At 39.4% G+C, this 19,807-nt stretch overlaps 1 pseudogene; it reads left to right on the forward strand.

Moving 5' to 3' along the window:
- The first annotated feature begins 6,845 nt into the window (after window positions 1-6,845).
- The window catches only part of LOC119519914, a 60,704-nt pseudogene continuing 47,742 nt past the window's right edge, over window positions 6,846-19,807 (forward strand).

The following is a 19,807-nucleotide window of genomic DNA, read 5'->3' on the forward strand; positions in this document are numbered from 1 at the left end:
TAATATTTTAATATTCTTTCATCAACAGTAACAAATGTACCATACAAATACTATGGGTCAATAATTGGGGGGGGGGGTGGGATTAAGCTGTATGGGAGGATTTGTGGTTTGTTTTTATTTCTTTTATGGAGTAATAAAAATGTTCTAAAATTGATCATGGAGCTACATGCACAACTATGTGATGATACTGTGAGTTGTGAGCCAGTGACTGTATACTTTGGATGGTTTCCATGGTGTGTGAATATATCTCAATAAAATTGCATTAAAAATGTGTCTTGATTATAGAAACAGCACAATTCATGATATCATCCCAAGGATATATGTCTGAAAGATAATCATTGTTTCAAACTTTCAGATATCTTTCTATGCATATGTGTATTTTGTGTATGTGTATATCCATGTATATGCGTTGTAGATTTATATGAATAAATGCATTATGCATATTTTAAAATCAAAATTGAATCTAATTATAATAGCTTGGCCCTTTTAATGTAATGTTATAGTGATGGTACCTTTTTAAGTAAGAGCGTGCAAATCTGCTTTATTTTTGAGTGCTACATTGTACGCTATATCAATTTCATTTAACCGTTTAACAATTTGACCATGGTTTTAGTCGAATAACTGTTAGGCTTTAGCTCATACCCAATAATTTTTTTTGGCAATGCAATTCACATTTGCCATTGCAATGCACATCCTTTATTTGAGCCAATGTTTCTTAGGATAAACAATCCAAAGTAAAGATTTCTGTGTAAAATGGTAGATACGTTAATTCTTTGTAGATATTGTCAAATTGTACAAATTGTCAAGTGGTAATTTGGGTCTACCAGATTACACCATTAGCACCTGTATATGAGAGTGCCCATTTCAATTCTTCCTAAGTTCACATGTTGGAGTTGTTATTTCTAATTCATTTATCCATTCAAAAATATTTATTGAGTACTTGTGTACTAGGCATTATTCCAGATATTGGAGATACAGCAGTGGACACATCGTGCAATCTCCCTACAATATGGAAATCACATTTGGGGGGAGAGGAAGAGACAATCAAACCAGAAAACCAGTAAACATATTGGTTGGTGGCAAGTGCTTTGAGTGAAAATAAAGCAGAGTGAAGGAGACGGAGAGAGTGGAGGATGGTGAGGGCATTGCTCTTTCATGCTGATGCCGTGATCGTCGTGCAGAGGCTGAAGGAAGAGAGGGACAAGGCGTGCAGGCATCTGGTGGGAGTGTTGTGGGCAGAGAGAATCTCAAGAATACGAGAACTGGGGGAAACGATTGGTGTGCCCGAGTAACCTTAAAGACACTGCTGTGGCTGCAGAGGAGGGATCGAGGGAGAGAGCAGTAGGGAAGGATATTGGGAGTTAGCACATGGCTTCTACTGTCAGCAAGATGGGCAGTGCTGGAAGGGTCCTGAGCAGAGGAGGGCTGGGCTCAGTCTGTCCCTGCAGTGAGAACGGGCTGTTGGAGTCTGTTACAGGTTGAATTATGTCCCCCCAAAAAGATATGTCCAAGTCCTAACTCCCAGTTCCATGAATGTGACTTGATTTGGAAATAGGATCTTTGAAGATGAAATTAAGATGAGACCAAACTGGGTGAGGTTGAGCCCCAATCCAGTGTGATGGGTGTCCTTATAAGAAGAGGAAATTTAGACACTGTTCCAGTTTGCTAATGCTGCCAGATTGTAAAACACCAGGAATGGATTGGCTTTTATAAAAGGGGGTTTATTTGGTTACACAGTTACAGTCTGAAGGCCATAAAGTGTCCAAGGTAACACATCAACAATCAGGCACCTTCACTGGAGGGTGGCCAATGGCATCCTGAAAACCTCTGTTAGCTGGGAAGGCACATGGCTGGCGTCTGCTCTGTAGTTCTGGTTTCAAAATGGCTTTCTCCCAGGATGTTCCTCTCTAGGCTGCAGTTCCTCAAAAATGTCACTCTTAGTTGCTCTTGGGGTGTTTGTCCTCTCTTAGCTTCTCTGGAGCAAGAGTTTGCTTTCAATGGCCGTCTTCAAACTGTCTCTCATCTGCAGCTCCTCTTTCAGCTCCTGTGAGTTCTTCGAAGTGTCCCCCTTGGCTGTAGCAAGCTCGCTCCTTCTGTCTGTGCTTATATAATGCTCTAGTAAAGTAATCAAGGCCCAAATTGAATGGGGGGGGGGCAAACCTCCATGGAAATTATCCAATCAGAGTTATCACCCACAGTTGGGTGGGTCACATCTCCATGGAAACACTCAAAGAATTACAATCTGATCAACACTAATAGTCTGCCCTCACAAGATTGCATCAAAGATAATGGCATTTGGGGGGCATAATACATTCAAACTGGCACAGACTCAGATGCAGATAGACCCAGGGAGAGAGAGCCATGTGATGATGGAAGAGGTGGGGCCTGGAGGGTTGCATGTGCCAGCCAAGGAGCTCCAAGGATAGCTGCAAACCCCAGAAGTTGGAAGAGGCTGGGAAGGCTCTTCCCATGCAGGTTATGGAGGCACCTGGCCCTCTTGACACCTTGATTTCAGAATCCTGTTCTCCAGAACTGTGAGACAACAGACATCTGTAGTTTTTAAGCCCCCCAGTTTGTGGTACTTAATTATGGCAGCTCTCACCAACTAAGATACGGGCCTAGGACAGCAGCAGGGACTCCAGTGGGAGACTTTTCCAGGAATCCAGGAGAAAGGTGATGGTGGCTTAAACGAGGGCAGGAGCCTTGGGGGTGGTGAGAAGTGCTCAGATTGTGGTGGAGAGAACAAGAAGAGCAGGATTTGAAGGTAGAGATAGCAGGATTTGCCGATGGGAGCAAATGGGAGTAGAATTTGCTGATGGGAGTCTGTCTGTGTCTGGATATTGGGTGTGAGGGAAAGCAAAGAATCAAGGGTGATGCTAGGGATTTTTTTTCTGAGCCCCTGAAAAGGAGTTGACTGCAGGAGGTACTGGTTTGGGATGGCCAAGGGGTTGGAGGTGGGAGGGAATCATTAGTTTTTAGTTATTTTGTTAGTTTCCTACTCAAGCTTTTAAAAATATGTAATTTCATCTTTTGAATTTCTTTGCTTATTAGCAAGATGGAGCATGTGAAAAGATGCTTGGTAGCTGTTCTGGTTTGCTAATGCTGCCAATAAGCAAAATACCAGAAACGGATTGACTTTTATAAAGGCAGTTTTTTGGTTAGAAAGTTACAGTCTTAAGGCCATGAAGTGTCCAAGGTAAGGCATCAACAATTGGGTACCTTCACAGGAGGATGGCCAATGGCATCTGGAAAACGTCTATTAGCTGGGAAGGCATGTGGCTGGCATCTGCTCTAAAGTTCTGGTTTCAAAATGGCTTTCTCCCAGGACATTCCTCTCTAGGCTGCAGTTCCTCAAAAATGTCACTCTTAGTTGCCCTTGGGGCATTTGTCCTCTCTTAATTTCTCCAGAGCAAAAGTCTGCTTTCAAAGGCCATCTCCAAAATGCTGCTCTGTAAGCTGTCGCTCCTCTCTCAGCTCCTGTGTGTTCTTCGAAGTGTCCCTCTTGGCTGACTTCTGTCTGAGCTGTTATAGTGCTCCAGTGAACTAATCAAGGCCCATGTTGAACGGGTGAGGCCACACCTCCATGGAAATTATTTAATCAGAGTTATCACCTACATTTGGGTGGGTTGCATCTCCATGGAAACACTCAATCAAAGAATTACAATCTAATCAACACTGATACGTCTGCCCACACAAGACTGCATCAAAGATAATGGCATTTTGGGGGACATAATACATTCAAACTGGCACAGTAACTATTGCCTTTTTCCTTTCTGTGAGTTTTCTGGCTCCTAGTAGACACTTAATCACTACTTTAATTGTTTATTGACTGCCCATATTTTTCATGCCTGTTTTTATGGGTTTTTCATCTTAATTCTGTGCTGCTCACATAGGATACCTTGTGCAGCATTTGAAAAATACCAAGAATTGATTTCTATCTGGAATGAGAACAATTAGATAATTGGATTCAAGTCTCTTAAGTAATCATGAACTGATTCACCCATCAATAATATATACAAGATGTATGCTATTAGTGTTATTTTATTCATTTAATTAAAACAGCAAGAAAGATGAAATTGTGTTCTATTTGTAATTAAACCCTCTTAGGTTTTCCCTTGATGTTTACACCTGCTCCAGTGGTGTTATGATAGTATGTTTGGGCATTGGTGTTTGCATGTGTGGTTGCCCAGGTGAGTTGGCTGGAGCACAACTGATTGCACCCTAAATTTTGGCTGGCCTGATGGTATATACAGATACCGATCCTCTTAAGGAGAAAATAGCAACATGCAAAATTCTCATTGCTCTCACAGCTGGTTAGAGCCTCTTGAAGCATATGTGTAGCTCTTCTTCAAGGAAAATTATGTTTTGTCCTCGTTTTACAAAGGAAAGTAGTGATGTCAGCCAGACTTTTGAAAGGTGGTCTTTCCCTGTGATTGCAACTTCTTACCTGCTACTGAAAATCAAGATCACATATGTTACCCAGGAAGGTTACTGCTGGAAATTTCATGGACAAATATGTTGGCTCAGGATCTGACTTAGAATCAAAGAATCAAATATCTCTTTATTTGTCCTTAGTTACTTTCCTTTGCCTCCGTAGCTCCCACCTCATCTAGCCTGCCTCATTCTTTCCTATGACTTTGTTCTTGTTGTGCACAAAACAAATGAACAGACACTGAGGCCCTCTGTTTATTTTCCTGTTGTTCATCTACAAAACCATCTATATCCATATTCACGTTTGCCTCCCTCCTTGCAGTTACCAAATAACATTATAATAATAATAGCCTGTATCCATGCTCATTGTGCTGAGCAGACTCAGAAGGAGCTGCTACTATCCCAACTCCACGGATAAGGAAACTGACAAACAGAGAACTTAATTTGTTGCTTTAGGTCACTTGTGTTTAAGGGGCTGAGCCATGTGGTTTGGCTCCAGGGCCTATGATCTTAAGAACTTTTCTCCGTGACCTCTGGAGTCCATGTTCTTTCTGTACAAGGCAAGTCTGTCCACCCAGACACTTCATATGTGTGTAGGAATTCTCTCCTCTTTGAAGCCTCATATTTTCCTCTGTCCTTGGGTTACAGTTTTTCATTAGTTCCTTCACAAATGGATAAAAGATGTCTAAATTTCTCTTACTTAAAAATAAAAAGGAAGCAAAAGATACCTTTGTCCTTTATCCCCCTCTACAGACAGACCTTCAATTCTGAATCAAACTTCTTGGATGAGTACTTTGCTTTCAGCAGATATTTGCACATTGTATGCCAGGGATGGTGCTAAGCGCAAACATAAGGGATATATTCCCCCCTGCTCTCCTGCCATCAAGAAGCTTGAGAGTCTAGTTTAGGAGGTTAGAATTAAAATTCAACAGGGATCATTTGCTCCACAACGTGCAACGAAGACCATGTTGTCTTATTTCTGAATCACATTGAATTTGGCCTGAGATTCTTATCCATCCAATGTGAGGATAACTAATATCAATTGTTATCAGAGTTTCCCTCTCAAGTTTCTCTCTTGTAGATATAAAAATTCTGGTCATGACTTTTTTTTTTAGAAACTGACAAGACAATTTAAAAATTTATTTGGAAAAGCAAAGAATCAAGAATGGAGGACTTACCCTACCCGACTTCAAAACATACTATAAAGTTAATCAACAGAGTTTGGTATTGGTGAAATTATAGACAAATGGATTCTTGAAGCAGGTCTAGACTGTTCAGAAATAGACTCACCCGTATAGAGATAAATGAACTTTGGAAAGGGTGCCAAAGAAATTCAATGGGAATAGAAAAATATTTTCAACAAATGGTGTTGGAATAATGATATACATAAGGAAAAAAAAAAAAAAAACACTACAAGTCCTACCTCACACCAGACATGAAAATCAATTTGAGATGGATTATATGCATAACATAGAAGCCGCTAAAGGAGAACATAAAAGAGAACATAGAAGAATATCTTCATGAGCTTGGGGCAAGCAAAGAATTTTTTGAGAGGGCACAGAAAGCAGAAAACAAAAAATAAAATGCAGTGTGGTATTTTGGATTTGGTCCTGGAACAGAAAAAACGATACTAGTGTAAAAGCTTGAAAACCCAAATAAATCCTACTGTTCAGTTAATAGTACTGGGCCAATATTAATTTCCTAGTTTTATACCATATACCATGGTTATATAAGATGTTAGCATTAGGAGAAGTTGAGTGAAGGTCTTTAGGAACTCTCTGTACTACTTTAGTAAGTTTTCAGTAAATCTAAAATGATTCCAAAGTAAAAAGTTAAACAAACAAACAAACAAAAAAACCCACCAGAGACATTTATCATTTTATGTGTAGGCAGGTTCAGAGTTGATTCAATGGCTGGACAATGTCATCAAGTATTGAAGTTTTTCCCATGGTTCTGTCATTCTTAGTATTTTGTCTTAATATTTGGGTTTTTCCCTTTCTGGTAAATTAGCCAAAAAGAAGAAGAGAGAGAGGGGGGAAAGGGAGGCAGAAAGAGAGAGAGAGAGAGAGAGAGAGGGAGAGAGGGAGAGAGAGAGAGGGAGGCAGGGAGGGAGGGAGGGAGGAAGAGAGAGAGAGGGAGAGAAAGAGAGAGAGGTATTTCATGTTATCTGTGTCTTTTATCCGAGAGGAGAATGTTTGCCCAGAAGCCATCAGCAGACTTAGCACCAGATTTACAGGACAGAGTTGAGTCATTTGCTGCATCTCTAGCTCCAAGGAAGTCTGGTACAATAGGAAGGAGGCAAACTCAGATTAGGATAATTTGAGAATAGTTTATTTACAGAAGACTATATACAGGGGCATTGGAGTGGAGGAAGGAAGGCCGGTGTTTTTGGAGTGTTAGCATGCTCAGGGCAAATGGACTGGAGGGAGCCAGTGACTGGACCCCAAAAGGAGAGTCATGGAAGGGAGACCACCTTGAGGAGTGGGGACAGCCAGCCCAAGGTGACCCCTGGAGAAGGAGTCAGGAATAGACGTTCTGACCTCATGCTCATCTTCTCACCTCCTGTCAGGTCTCACCCTCAGCCAAACCCAACTTGGAGAGTCAAGTCTGGCTTGACCCTCAGGGGCAGAGAGCAGGGTGGGGAGAAGAAGGTGGATCTAAATGAGCACACAGAAGCCATCTGGCTCAATTGGGAAACTGCGACTCTAGCATTTTCAGCCCTTATAGAAGGGATACTCAGCAAGAAGTGGGTGTCCAGCAGGCAAGCAACGACACTCGCCACAACTGTGTGTGAGCTGTGTGATCACGCAAAGTTTCATCCCTGTAAATTTCTCTACCTGTCAAATGACAATAATTCCTCCTTCTTGTAGTTATTTCAAGATTGAGTGTTTAAATGAAGGTTAAGTATTCAACACACTGCTTGGACTACTGAAATTGTAAGGGCTGCCTAGTATTGTATTTCTTTTTTTTTTTAATTAACTTTATCAAAAAATAAAAAAATAAAAAAAGCATTTCCAGATAAAATAAAACAAAGGAATAGGAAAAACTCCTGAAATAACTTCATTGCTTCCAATATGCTCCTACCATACCACAAGAAAATTAACAAACCATAATCATTCTTGAACATTCCCATATCATTACAATTACCTTCAATATCTTATCTGTTCTGATTAGATTATCGTACCCCCTTCACTAACTGCATATTCTACAATATGGGTTCCCCATATTCTACAATAAGGGTTCACATTAGTGGTGATATACAATGTCTCCCCTTTTGTGTCTGACTTATTTCAATCAACGTATGTCCTCAGTGTTCATCTGTGTTGTCACATGCTTCAGGACCTCGTTCCTTTTCACTGCTGTGTAGTATTCCATCATGTGTATTTCTTTTATTGTGTCTCTTTCCTCACCTGCTCCCCCCTTTCCAGTGCTCTCAAGTCAGAATCACTGTGGGAAGTGCTAGCATCTTCTGTGACCGTGATTCTCAAAGTGTGGTCCTCAGACAGCCAGCACAGCCTCCCTGGAGATCTGTTAGAGATGCAGGTTCTCAGGCCCCACCCCAGACCTATTGAAATGGGAACTCTGGGTGAGGAGCCCAGCAATCCAGCATTTTAATAAGCCTTCCGGGGGCCTCTGAACCACGCTTCCAGGACAGAAGCTGGAGCTGGTGTGCAGGCAGGTGTGACTCTGGGGTGGGTTTGACATTTAGCACTACACCCCACTTTTTGAGTGCAGGCTCCTCTGAGATGTGGTGGTAGGGGCACTGTGATTCAGGAACACATTTGAGAATCCCTGGGGAGCCCTGAAGATTCTAGGGAAAGGAAATTCCCTCAGAAACTAGAGTTCCTGAAGGTAAGGTGTAGGGTGGCGAGGAACAGTGACATGCCGAGAGCAAGTCTGATAGTGACCCAGTGAACTCACTAACTGGGGGAATCTGGAAAGTGTGGTTAGACTGGTAAAACAGAGCGACATCAGAGACAGACTTCAGTTTTCATTTGCGCAAGTTAATGCTGATTTTGGTTAACAGCATCACTCCGTTTGGCCATCTGCTTTAACTGGGGCAGGTTAGAATGAAGGCATGTTGGTTTGGATGAGTCCCTCATTCCATACAGCTGGTGTCCTTATAAGAGGGAAGAGGAAACACAGACAGACAGAAAATACAGCCATATGAAGACAGAGACAGACTGAATCACAGTCAAAGGAACACAAAGGGGAGAGACATGGAATGGATTCTTCCCCAGAGAACTTGGAGGAAACATGCTCCTTCTGACCATTGATTTTGGAATTCTGGCTGCCAGAATCATGGAACAAAAACATTCTGTTATTTTAACCATCCCATTTGTGGTATTTTGTTACAACAGCCCTAGGAAGCTAAGATGTGTACTTTGGAGATAAGAATGGATTTCTTAAGGCATTAACTTTTATTTTATATTTACATTAAAGCAAGGTTTACAGACCAAGTTACACAAAATACAAACTCTAATTACAAAAATAAATATTTTAGTGATTGCAAAGGCCTATTTTCTAGGGGTTTTCAACTCATTAAAGAAGGCTCACTTATGCTTCTATGCACAGCTACAGCTATTTCTCCATCTCAATCCTCTTGGTAAAGAGGAAGCAAGCACTAAGTCAATACAAGAAGCAAAATCACATCTACTAGGGATATGTATGGAGTCCTTTGTTTCAATTACTGCTTTGTTTAGTTTTTGTGAAAATTTGTGTTTGTGAACACAAATCTTTAGATTGGAGGACTCTTTTCAAGTGATAGAAACCAACTCAAACCAGGATAATTAAAAAATGAGGATAGAAGATGGCAGCATAGAGAGGAGTGGAAGCTAAGTAGTCCCCTTGGAACAACGAAAAAAAAAACCAGAAACAACTAGTATACAATCCAGAATAACTGCAGGAGGACAGATGTGAATGTCCAGTCATCATACACCAACCTGATTTGGGAGGAATGCCCGAGATCACAGCACAAAATCTGTAAGTAAGAACTGCGGATCCAAATCAGGAGACCCCTCCCCCATAGCCCGAGCTACAGAGCCTCGTGGTGCCAGAGAGAAGCTCTCTCCCAGCAAGCGAATATAGCTCAGCTGAGCTCCAACTGGGGTTTTAAGTAGCGAGTGTGAACTGCTCACTACGATGTGCGAATCCCCAACAAGTAGACAGAGGCTTTGGGTGACGACTAACCTTGGAAAACTGGAGGGTCTCCTCAGACTAGCTCTGTTCCTTTTTCAACTCAGTGGAGAAAGCCTCGGCCATTTTGAGTTCCCAGTTCTGTGACCCAGACAAGGGCGTGGCACAGGCAGAGAGAGACCACTGAAATGCTAATGACCTCCCCTTAAGGCATCCATCTTCTCTAAAAAGGAAAGGGATGGGGCCCAGCTTTACTGCCTGCTTTTCATTCAGAACTTACACCAGTCAAGAATTATAGGCTAATCTTTGCATCAGGCAGACAGCCTCCCTGCACGGGGCTTAGCTTGAGGGATGACGTGCACAGCCTTCCCTCAGCAGAGGTCCTGGAAGATCACAGCTGAGAAGGGAGGCGCACTTGGAAAACCCAGGGATGCTACGTCAATGCCAGTGGTATGTGGGTCAGTGACAGAAAATCTGGGGCAAAACTGAAATGAAGGCTTAGACTCTTGTGGTGGCCTTGCATCTCCGGGAACCTGGGGGATTTGAATATTAAAGCTGCCCTTCCTCTCTGGCCACCCGTACATGCACCCCACATTCAGGGCAGACGGCTCCAGCAACACACCCAAACTGAGTTCTCCAACTGAACCCCACAAGAACCATTTCCCCACACACCACACAGAGTTGGGGAGAACTGACTGGAGGTGTATAGGTGACTTGCAGATGCCATCTGCTGGTTAATTAGAGAAAGTGTATGCCAAGAAACTGTGTTTCTGAAAAATTAGATTAGTATCTTTTTTTTAAAAAATTGAAAGAACCCTATCAAGCAAAGCAAATGCCAAGAGGCCAAAAACAACAGAAAATCTTAATGCATATGATAAAACCAGATGATATGGAGAATCCAACTCCAAACTCCCAAATCAAAATATCGGAAGAAGCACAGTACTTAGCAAAATTAATCAAAGAACTACAATAGAGGAATGAAAACATGGCAAAGGATTTAAAGGACATCAAGAAGACCATGGCCCAGGATATAAGTGACATAAAGAAGATCCTAGAAGAGCATAAAGAAGACATTGCAAGAGTAAATAAAAAAATAGAAGATGTCATGGAAATAAAAGAAACTGTTGGCCAATTTAAAAAGACTCTGGATATTCACAATACAAGATTAGAGGAAGCTGAACAATGTCTCAGTGTCCTAGAAGTCCACAGAACAGAAAATGAAAGAACAAAAGAAAGAATGGAGAAAAAAATTGAAAAAATCGAAATGGATCTCAGGGATACGATAGATAAAATAAAATGTCCAAACTTAAGACTCATTGGTGTCCCAGAAGGGGAAGAGAAGGGTAAAGGTCTAGAAAGAGTATTCAAAGAAATTGTTGGGGAAAACTTCCCCAACCTTCTACACAATATAAATACACAAAGCATAAATGCCCAGCGAACTCCAAATAGAATAAATCCAAATAAACCCACTCCGAGACATATTCTCATCAGACTCTCAAGTACTGAAGAGAAGGAGCAAGTTCTGAAAGCAGCAAGAGAAAAGCAATTCACCACATACAAAGGAAACAACATAAGACTAAGTTGTGACTACTCAGCAGCCACCATGGAGGCGGAAGACAGTAGCATGACATATTTAAAATTCTGAGAGAGAAAAATTTCCAACCAAGAATACTTTATCCAGCAAAACTCTCCTTCAAATTTGAGTGAGAGCTTAACTTTTTCACAGACAAACAAATGCTGAGAGACTTTGCCAATAAAAGACCTGCCCTACTTCAGATTCTAAAGGGAGCCCTACCAACAGAGAAACAAAGAAAGGAGAAAGAGATATAGAGAATTTTAACAGACATATGTAGTACCTTACATCCCAAATCACCAGGACACTCATTTTTCTCTAGTGATCATGGATCTTTCTCCAGAAGGGACCATAAGTTGGGACATAAAACAAGCCTCAAGAAATTTAAAAAAAAAAAAAAATCAAATAACTCAGAGCACATTCTCCAACCACAATGGAATACAAATAGAAGTCAATAATTTTTGAACTGTAATTCCACTATTTACTTCCTACATGATATAAATTACACGAACTCTAATGACAAATCAGTGGTTTTGAACTCAGTGTAAAATATATAATTTTAGACAACTGTATAAAGATGGGGGAATGGAGGAGTATAGGAACATAGTTTATGTGTCCTATTGAAGTGAAGATGGTATCGGAAAAAAAAAAAGAAGATTGATATGGATTTAAGAGGTTAATTTTAACTCCCACAGCAAACACAAAGGAATTATCAGAGAATATAACCATAGAGATGAAATGTAGAGTTTGGATTAAGAGAAATGGGGGAAGGGGCAATGGGAAGTTAAGAAATGAGGGTGGAGTTGCTGTTTGAGGTGAAGGGAAATTTCTAGTAATGGATGGTGGGAAAGAGCATTACAACATTCTAAATGTGATTAATCCCACTAATGGAAGGCTAGGGAGGGGGTGGAATGGGAAGATTTAGGCTGTATATATGTTTCCACAATTAAAAAAAAAAAGACAGTCTACATAGATGACAATTGAATGCCAAGGATGAACTTGGATGGGATTGGAGGATGGAGGACAGGAGGCTCAAAGGGTCACAGTTGAGACATAAGGAAAAGGAAATATAGAATGTAAGCTTTGTATCATTGTTGAATCTCTTGTACTTCTTAACTGTGCTTAATGGGATTGCATAAAAGAATGTTCTTGTTCATGGGAAGTGTATATGTGAATTATAGTGTATGTTCAAGGGTGTGAGCAGCTAGCTCTCATATGTTCAGAAGACAGAGCAATAGATGATGGATGATAGGGAGGGAGGGAGGCAGGGAGGGAAAGAAATAGCGATGTGACAGCATGTTAAAGTTGGTGGATTGGGGTATTGGGGAGGGGTGTCAGGGTATGATAGAATTCTGTGTATGAGGTTAGTATTGTTTTTGCAACTGTTCCTATAACTTTGAATTTATTTCAAAATAAAAATAAATAAATAAATAAAAAATTAAAAAAATGAGGATATTACAGTGGCTTACTTTATAGTTAAGTTCATGTATTTGACTTCAAATGGTGGGTGGGAGGGTGGGGATATGGGAGGTGGAGGGTTAAAATGGGCAGGATGGAGGGGAAAGCTCATTTGAAGCTGTTATGTACCCCAGAAAAGGCCATGTTTTGTGTTTTTTTTTTTTTAAATTGTGAAAAAGCTATCCTTTTATTGTAAAGGTGGTTATGAAAGCTGTAATTCCATTTTCAATAATATATCTTTGCAAACAGATATTTTCTGCTCTTGTAACATCAAAGCAAAAATAAAAGTGAAAAAATAAGAATTAATTGGATAGTCAGTATGAATATCCCACATATTGGGATTGTATTGGCCCACACATTGATGGCCTTATTCAAACTGAAAAGTTAAAAAACATTAATTTGCATATATTTTAATATATTATTTGTAGATTCGTTAATAAAGAAACACGTTACTATATAATGAATTTCATTTTTAATATTTATTAACTATAATTCAACGTAATTTATCTTTCTGAAATCCTGTCTATTTTGTTTTATGCATGAGAAACAGGCTGAGAAGGAGTTCATAGGCTTTGATAAAAGAAAAACTTTTCATGCAATTTAGGATCTCACCGATTTGCTGAGAAATACATTAATCAGGCAGCATCCCGTTCAGAAAGTTCGAGGGGATTCATGAAGGGGGAATGCACAGGGGCAAGTGAGGAAATGTTTGGATTTGGTTGACATTATATTATATTCCCTTTTTACATGGAGGGGTCTTACAAAGTGGGAAGAAGATACACATTGATTGGTATGGCATACTTGTCCATTCTGATAAGCTATCTCACAGCACCAAAACTAGTTTTATCACCACATTTTGCTTATCAGCACACCTTTTGGGTATGTTCCATTTGCTTGAAAAACTCCTCCAGGTCAATTGTTTTTGTAATGTTCCCTCCCTGCAGCATTGAATTCACCTGGCCTTTTTATTTTACCTAACAGCGTCACAAAAAGGCTTATGAACTCCTGCCCTAGATCCTGATTTTTTTTTCTATTTTCCTTTTTTTCATTTTCTAGTCTCAAACCAAGAGTTTATACCCCCAGTAATATAATTGAAAACTCACTTACTGGTGATCTGGACACTGAGCAAAGATTTAGATCTCTTCCTAAATTGAGACTAAATGTTTTTCCATCAATTTTTTAAATGAATTTAGAAAAATGATGAGGCATAGAAGTATGCTTATTTATAAAATATTTTAATACCACAATTTATCCCTAGGATCAATTGGTAATAAATGTTTACTAGAAGGCCATGTTCTTTTAATCCATTCTTGTGGGTACAAAGCTATTGTGGGTGGGAACTTTTTATTAGGTAGGACTAATTGTTTCAATTGAGATGTGACCCACCCAATTCAAGGTGGGTCTTAATCCTTTACTGGATCAAGGGTAAAAAGGATAAAAAGCAGAAAACACCAAGAGAAATCAGAGAGAGAAATACCCAGAGATGCTAAGAGAACTTGGAAAGCAAAGCCCCTAGAAGAGCTGAGAGAGCCACTGAAGCCAGGAGCTGAACGCAATGAAACCCGAGAGAGAAGGACCATTAGATGCCAGCTGCATGTCTTACTATTTGACACAGGAACCCCAGATGCCAGCGACTTTTCTTCAGAGAAGGTATCGTTCTGCTGATGCCTTAACTGGAACTTTTTCAAGGTCTTAGAGCTGTAAATTTGTAAACTAATAAGTATCCATTTTAAAAGCCAACCCATTTCTGGTATATTGCATTCCTGCAGCTTTAGCAAACCAGAACAGAACCTAAGGGCTCAATGTTCTCAGGTCCCCTTCCTCTTCCTCTCCCCATCTGTCTCTCCCTCCCTCCCTCGGCTCCTTCTCTCACTCTCCCTCTCTCTCTTTCACCTTCCCCTGCTCTTTCAGTCCTTTTCTCTCTTGCTCCCTCCCTCCTTCTTTCCCTCCCTTCTTCCCAATTTTGCTAACAATTATTTGTGCAATGCAAACTCTCTTGGCCTTCCTTTTCTCATTCTCTTTTCTTCTTTTTCTTTTTTGGTATCTGCTCCTACCTTCCCTCTTTCCCTGTCCCAGAAGAAAAACATCCTGTTTATTTAAACCCTTGAGACCATGTTCCATAGATGATGGGCTCTTCTTTCAAGTTCAACATTTGCAGTAAGGAACAGACATGTAAGGAAATTAGTGGAATCATGTGTCACAAGTGCTCCAGAGAATGGAGCTGTGGGCAGGGAGAAGCCAATGGGGAGGGGCCCGGTTCTCCCAGGGAGGATGCGGACGGGCTCCAGGGGACCCAGATTCCTGATTCTCTGCTCTCCAGGTACCACCCAGAGAGGGTCCTCAGCACTATTCCCCAGGCTTCCTCACTACCTCCACGTTATTCCAGGTATTAAAACCAACGATTTAAAATCCCCAAGGGCAAGGATGGTTCACCTATATTTATAAGTCTGGTTATTTTGTTTTAGCATAAATTAAGCCATCCCTGAAAATCTTTGACAAATGGATTAAGCCATTAACTCAATACTTTCCTCTTACACTCCCCTAGTTAGGAAATAAGGAAGATGACTTTTTAGGCGGATGAGGGTAAAACTTCAGAATATGTTCAGTGTTTTCAGAGAGCATGTGTTTTACTATTATAAAGAAAACACTTACTTCTCTTAGCAATTTTGCAAAATACCAGCATACATTAAAAAGTAGAAAAATGTCCATAATGCTGTATATCCCAGAGGTTACCAATGCTCATATTTTGGCATATTTATTTATTCCTGCCAATCTTTTCTTTTTTCTTAGGTTTTTTTTAACATCCCTTTATAAAAATAAATTTTCTGGATTTTTCTACATAAACCATTGTTTAATATGCCACCTCTTCTCAATAATAAGCAATTGTTCAGCACCATTTATTGAATAATCCTTTCATAAGAATGAAAATATAACTATTTATTACATTATATTTATGTACAAATGAACACAGAATAGAAAAATTATATATTTGATTAGACCAGATGATTTTAAACTTTCAATTCTATAAGTCTGTGGAATCTAAATCAAATCCCTCATTTACAGATTAAGCACAGAAAAGCAATTAGATTAAGGGATTTTTTCCAAGATTCCACAACAAGTCAAGGGGATAATCAGAATTTATAATTAAACCTAATTGTCTAATCTTTCAAGCCATTCCTTCAGCATATGGTCAATCTGTAAGAGGAAATGGACCATGCAGTATTTTCCTAGATGTAACTTTGTTTTTGGAGCATCTGTTGGGACCTGTGCATATAAAAACAAATTAAAGACTTGATCTGAATGCTTGGGTTCCTCTCCTGCCACTGTGATGTGGGAAACAGAATTAGAAAAGAAGTAGGTAGTTCAAGGAAACAGAAAAATGTTCAAGGGTACTGCATGACTAGTAGGAAGAATAAAATTGTGTTAGTGCCAACAGTTTTAGGTAATCTTTAAAACTGCATGGAATCTGAAAAGGCTACTGTGCATTTAATAATGTTTTATCACAAAGGATAATTTGTACTAGGTAAAATATACCTAATTACTATCTATTTTTTTTAAATAGTTCTGAAGTGTGTGTATATATATATATATATATATGTATATATATGTGTGTGTGCATATATATATATATGTGTGTGTGTGTGTGTGTATATATATATGTGTATATATATATATATGTGTGTGTGTGTGTGTGTATATATATATATATGTATATATATATGTTCTAGTTTGCTAATGCTGCCAGAAGGCAAAACACCAGAGATGGATTGGCTTTTATAAAAGGGGGTTTCTTTGGTTACATAGTTACAGTCCCAAGGCCATAAAGTTTCCAAGGTAACACATCAACAATCAGGTACCTTCACTGGAGGATGGCCAATGGCATCTGGAAAACCTCTGTTAGCTGGGAAAGGCACGTGGCTGGTGTCTGCTCCAAAGTTCTGGTTTCAAAATGGCTTTCTCCCAGGACGTTCCTCTCTAAGCTGCAGTTCCTCAAAAATGTCACTCTTAGTTGCTCTTGGGTTGTTTGTCCTCTCTTAGCTTCTCTGGAGCAAAAGTCTGCTTTCAAAGGCCATCTCCAAAATGTCTCCGTAAACTGCAGTTCCTCTCTCAGCTCCTGTGCATTCTTCAAAGTGTCCCTCTTGGCTGTAGCAAGCTCACTCCTTCTGTCTGAGCTTATATAGTGCTCCAGTAAACTCATCAAGGCTCATGCTGAATGGATGGGGCCACGCTTCTGTGGAAATTATCTCATCAGAGTTATCACCTACAGTTGACTGAGTCACATTTCCATGGAAACAGTCAAAGGATTCCAATCTAATCAGCACTAAAACATCTGCCCCACAAGACTGCATCAAAGAATATGACTTTTTCTGGGGTACACTGGTACAACCTCCATTGATGTTAGTAATAAAAAAATTGTCTAAACTAGCAGAGTGAGTAAACTAAAAATAACTTTAATCAAATAAGATTTTTTGTGAAATATTTTAAAAACTTAATTAATTTGAACTTAAAGTTAGTGAGCTCATTTAAATTTATTTTCAAGAATGTCTTTATCTTTAAAGTCCTAAATAAAGACATTATATTAACTTGGATTTACTGCCATAGTATACTTTGCTCTTGGGTCCATTCACTATAGAAATAATTTCTAGGAACATTTTTGCAACAATAATCTGTATAATTTTTTGCAGTCTCCATTTACCATTATTATAAAGACCTGATCTAAAACTACTACTTTATCATCAGGGTTTGTTCAGCTTTGGTTCTCACTCAGGCTTATAATTATTATATTTAAATAAGTATTTTGTTTTATGTTCAAATATATCTTAATACCTTGGATCTACTTATTTAAAATGTGTATTACCTCAATAATTATTCAATTTGGTTTGTGAGCATGCTGTTTCTCCCATATTTTCTTCTTGTGATGTCTAACAGGAGAACTTTAATTCCAAGATCAGTTTCCAGTTTCTGCTATCAGTGTGTTTTGTAGACTTGTTCTCTTATTTCTTGCTAGGAATATTAGAAGTTAGGGCACTCTGAATAATTTTCATACAGTCAAATGATGCAAGACTGTCATGAGCTACAATCAGCCATGGAAGGAGAGAGCCCTGCCCACTGAGGAGAGCTGGAAATAACGACAATTGTTTTTAGGGACAGCCCCATAGAACTGCTCTCAGAGGCTCTTTTCCTGATTTACGTACTGTCTAATAACTCCTGTTTCTGAGCAGCAGCTCTTTCTTGAGTCTACCCTTATTTGCAAAGGACCCAAAGGTGTGTTAATACATGTCTATGCTTGTTTCACTTGGTGTGAACTCCAAGTTTCTGCATGTATCTTCTCCTGACTCTTCAATATCCTCGCATCACTTACACCCTCTATCTTTTCTTTTCAATCTCTCCTTCGCTCCTCAATGTTTTCCCCTAACTTATGAGCATGCTCAGGTTTTCCCATCTTACAAACATTCAACAAAGAGAAAAAATACCTCTCTTGACTTTAACCTTCTCCAGTGTTGGTTGTTCATCCAACGCTCATTATCTACTTCTGCCTTCCTAAAAAGAATCCATTTTTAAAAAAATAATGTTTTCTATTAAATATTTTTTCCCAACATCCATCTCTCCTCTTTCACAGACCTTGTAATGCAGCAGTCCTGGCTCTCTCTTAAGCTTCATGTGTGAATCCCAAATTAATCTGTCAGTCATTCTTAAATTTATATGCACCTTAGACTCATCTGGGAGTATTCTTTTTTTTAATATGGATATCTGGGCCTCAATCCAGATCAATGGAATCAAGAGATTGGAGGAAGGACTGGGCATTGGTGTAAAGACCCTGATCATGTTCTTTTGAGTATGACCTAACTCTGGTCTTCTGAACGTATGAGGTGATGTCTCTGTATCGTCCAAGGCATGCTGAGTCAAAGCCTAAAGCATCCTGAAACCCTTCTTTTCCTTATTGCTTTCCTCTTCACTAGCAAACATCTTAAATATTTAAGTCATGGCCTGTCAACTTCCTCAATTCCAATTTACTTGTAAGAGTGCCTCCATCGGACATCTGTCCTCTGCACTGATTGACACTGTTCTTGCTAAAGTGATTGCTTCTTTATAGTTCACCTGTTCATCCTTTTCTCACTCTCTGTCACAGGCACCCATTGTCTTGGCCATCCACACCATCACACCATCTCAGTGACTTTGATTGTACAGCTGGGGAATTTTCAGCCTATAGCACCCTTCTCCTCTTACTTGTTAGATTAAATAGAGTTCATCTTTGAGAATCAGCTCGGTTGTTCACCTCCTTCTTGATCCTGCAAAAGAGGGTTTGGAGCCCCTCCCCCAGCTCGTGTATATTTGGTAATTTTCTATTTGTGTGTCACTGGGGGCTGTAACGTCATGTCTCAGCCTTCAATATCTTCATAATGCTTGATACATTTTAGTGAGGAATGAATATATGCATGGTGGATAACCGAGGAAATGAAAGAACAGGGAATCCAAACCCTAGCCCACAGAATGAAACTCTAACCCCTACTCTAATCATACTCACAGAGTGGGGGGAGCATGGTGTACATGGCCTTTACTCAAGAATGGTACAGATGTGTTGGATGTGCCTTTTTATACCTGAATTCAGATCCCTCTTTTAAAGTTAAGAAACCATTATTGAATCTAAATTTTATACAGATTTCTTCTCTCTACTCTTTAAACAATTTATCCTGGAATTTTCTGAAATGCAAATGATCTTATAAATAATTGCATATTTAAGATCTATTTCAAGGCAATTATTTGCTTCACCATATTTTCCATTTCAAATCCTCTCAGTTCACTGAAAGTAATTCAGGTTTTCCCTCTGCTCCAGCCAATGCTTTATTGCACATTTTCCTTTACTTTCAATACATACTGAACTTGGAGTTCTTGGAGGAAACGACAAAATAATGGTAAAATTCTCTTTTGATAGTGCAGTGAAACTGTTCTCCATTGTTTTGGAAAGTCTCAAAGATTTTGCACACATGTAGACAGATTTTTACTCTTTTAATTTGATGGTTGAACATTTATTATGTAATTGTTTCAGAACCATAACCATTAGTTTATTCTTCCTCGGAGCATTTAGTTTATTCTTCCTTGGAGCATTACGCTTTACATTTTTAAATAGGCCCATTTTGCTATTGTATTTCCTTCTTATCTGCAAGGTTAGATTTTCCCCTCATCCAAATCATGAACTTTCAATTTTCC

The sequence above is a fragment of the Choloepus didactylus genome, chromosome 24 (assembly GCF_015220235.1).
Source record: "Choloepus didactylus isolate mChoDid1 chromosome 24, mChoDid1.pri, whole genome shotgun sequence".
Classification (NCBI taxonomy): domain Eukaryota; kingdom Metazoa; phylum Chordata; class Mammalia; order Pilosa; family Megalonychidae; genus Choloepus; species Choloepus didactylus.